This window comes from Pinus tabuliformis, chromosome 3_2, assembly GCF_031772625.1.
Source record: "Pinus tabuliformis cultivar Carrire ecotype Pingquan chromosome 3_2, CPIR1, whole genome shotgun sequence".
Lineage (NCBI taxonomy): Eukaryota > Viridiplantae > Streptophyta > Pinopsida > Pinales > Pinaceae > Pinus > Pinus tabuliformis.
The window spans coordinates 203,969,305-203,972,878 of NC_142302.1; positions in this window are offsets into that span (position 1 = coordinate 203,969,305).

Genomic DNA, 3,574 nt, shown 5'->3' on the forward strand with positions numbered 1-3,574 from the left:
TACCTAATGATGAACTTGTTTCTTCGTACCTAGAGCCAACTGCACTAACCAAGACTCTGCATGCAACTCCTTATTCATTCCACACTTATCCACCAAGTTAGGACTGACATAGCTATAATTAGATCCAAGGTAAATAAAAATATAAATAACTTGATCAAAAATCTTACCATCCATCTCAATGATAGATGCCTGGTGTTTTGCTTTCTCGTTGTCCACTTATGCATAGATACGTGGAATACTCTAACCAACATCCCCAACCATCTGCACCTCCTATGCACTGTATATATTAGGCCTTCCACCCTCATGTTGCTGGCAATCTCTCCTAAGGTGCTTCTCACCACATGTCCAACACTCTAACCAACCAGTGCCCTCACCTCTATGATGTTTTTGTTGTTGTGGCCAATGTCCCTATCTAGCTACATTAAATCTCTTTTGTGGTGCCACATTTTATTTCCCATATGCATGTTGAGGCCTTGTCCTCTTAGGCTATAATTTACCTCTAACTTTTCTTTTCCTTTCCATCCATGCTAAGATTCATTCTTACTCTTTGATTGCTCATAGAAATGCTTCAGTTTCCAAATAACTTCCTCAAGTGACTAAGGCTCATCATATTCAATCCGATCTCTAAATTCTAATGGAAAAATACTGAAAAATATTTGAACTTTAGCCTTCTCATCAATACGATATGGTACATACTTCAATAACTCAAGAAACTTGGTCGTATACTCTTCGTCTATCATTGACCCCAGCTTTAACTCATAGAATTCTTTAGTCGTTCTGTCATAGTCCCTTTCTGATAAGTACTTCTTTCTGAAAAGCCTCTTGAATTCTCGCTAACTCAAGTCATATGTCTTGATGTCTCTAACCCACTTAACATATTCCCACCATATGTATGCTTTACCTTTCAAGCTAAAGATATATATCCAGGCCTTCATGTTATTTGTGTACTCATGCAACTCAAAGAATTTGTTCTTACCAAGTATCCAAGCCTCTGCATCTTTCAGCTTCTTCACATCTCCATCAAAACTAGGTGGTTTTGCTTTCTTGAATTCATCCGACAAGTACCCCTTATCATTCCTCCTATAAGGATGATAGCGACGGTGATCGTGATGTCTATTAGAACCAGAACTAGAATAATACTTGTACTCATCGCCCCTCCTTTCTGGAGTGTCCAACAACATGCCATCTCTCACTATGTTGGATCCATCCGACTTATGTCTACCAGGAGATCTACTTCCATATGCTCCAATAGTTCCATCCTCATGTGCATGGATGATCCGAAGAGGCCCTTGTCGCTGCAAGTCCGACAAACTCTGAAGAAGTATAACATTAACCTTCGCTTGCTTCTCTTATGCTTGTATGATCCAATCATTATCTACCTTACAACTCCTTATCTCTTCCTTCACGCTTCTTAGTGTAATGGCCAAATCAGAAGTATGCCCCACACCACATTGCTCATCTGATGCATAGGGCGATTCTACGTAGTCTACCACCTTGCTAGCCATTTGATCTCTTTCTTCCTGCAAGGCATAATATGTCAGATAAACCAAATCACAATAAATTGATGTACCTTAGTATAGGTTGGGGAGGATACCTTGTCTGCAAGATCACCAAATCAGCATGATACATCTATAACATAATCATAACAACATATAGACATGCACAAATAAATGGATCAGCACATAAACATCACTCTAACTAGAATCTAATCATCAATACAAGGCCATATAAATGATGCATCCTATGAACTCATGCATGAAAACAACCATTACCCCATTGTACACATTGCTACATGCAACTGACAATATGCATAAGCAATGCCTAACCAACTACAAATACGCATAACCACATGTAGTCAAACATAATCGATTAGCTCTTGTAATCAACTTAAAAGACAGATGCATGTAATCAAAATATTCATGATGTAACCTAACATACAAGGGTGTAAGTGTTGGAATTATGACACATGTGTCATCCTTGATGGCAACTCACTCAGATGACAGATCACAGTTCAGCAGGTTAACAGCACAGAGTTCAGATCAGACTTCACAAAATGTAGAAAGAAAGTTATACGCAGGTTCACCATTGGCCAAGCCACGTATACACACGAGTTCACTGTATACAAGTCATGAATACGTACACATGCACTTTCACAGAATGAAAGGCGGATATATCTTGGAAAGCTAAGTTTTGGTCCAAGGTATTTTGGTCCATGGTATTTTGATCCATGGTATATGGTCCGAGGTATTGACCCTAAGTATTTGGTCCAAGGTATTGGTTCTAAGTGGTTTTGGTCCATGGTATTGAGTAAGGCCTAAGACTATAAAAGGAGGAGAAGATCATTAGGCCAATGTACTCAAGTATTGAATATCTGATGAAGAGCAAGACCTAGTGTACAGGTTATTGGGTTATGGTGCGTAACTGGATCTGAACCAAGGATGAACCTTAACACTTGATGAAGGATAAGATCTAATGATGGGTCAAGATCTTAAGGCTTGAAGTGAAGTATCCTTATGTGGTTTGATCATTTATTTGAATAACTAGCGCATGTTGTATTCTGTAAATATGATGATCTGGGTATAACTGAAGTCTGGAATTGTTGTAATGTTTAAATCATTATTTATAGATCTATATGCAAGTTCACTTTAGAAAAGGTGTGTACACATGCTTGTTCTGCATATCAAAATAGCGTATACATTTTAAATTTGATTTGCAGATATGTACGTCGGTTCGCCTTGAGAAAAGAGCATATGCATGCAGGGTCGACACATGGAAGTATCGTATACCTTATAAAATATGTTTTAGCTACTTTTGTTTGTTGTTGCAGTGTTCTGGGTTCTGGCTTGGGTTCTGGTTACTATATTCTAGTTACAACATTCTGAAAGATCAGATTGAAGGGTTGTTAAAGTGATTGATTGATTCAGTTGTGATTGGTGCAAAGGAGATTGGTTGATGCAGATATATTTGATGATTGAATGATGTTATTGATGGATCCAGTCTAAAAATTTATGAAACGTGGTCCCTGGAAGAAAAGAGAAGGTTGTAGCCTTCTGTAGGCCAGCACCTATGTACTAGTAAACATATCAGCTAGTACAAGAGCTAGGGGGTAGTAGCTCCCTTCCAGAAGAAGCTGGAGAATGAGAGAAGGTTGTAGCCTTCTGCAAGTAGAAGCCTGTGTATTGGTATAAGTCTGCACCAGTACAAAAATTGTAAAAAGAAGTTTCTTATTATTAAAAGAAGATAGAGATGATTGCAGTAGGTGGTTTTCACCCACATTGGGTTTCCACCTTATATATTGTGTTCATGTGTGTGATTGTCTGTTCTGTTTTTACTACACCTGGTTACTGTTTATGTGGTTCTGATGCACTGATTAAAGATCAACATATGATGAATTAACTGAATCATAAGTTTGCAGGATATACGCTAGTTGCCTTAAACACAGTTGTGTATACACGCGAGTTCCATTAACTGAAGTAGCGTATATGAATATGATTATGGAAATGAAAAATTGTTTGACTTGCTAATACTAATTCACCCCCCTCTCAGTATTATTTCCAACAATTGGTATCAGAGC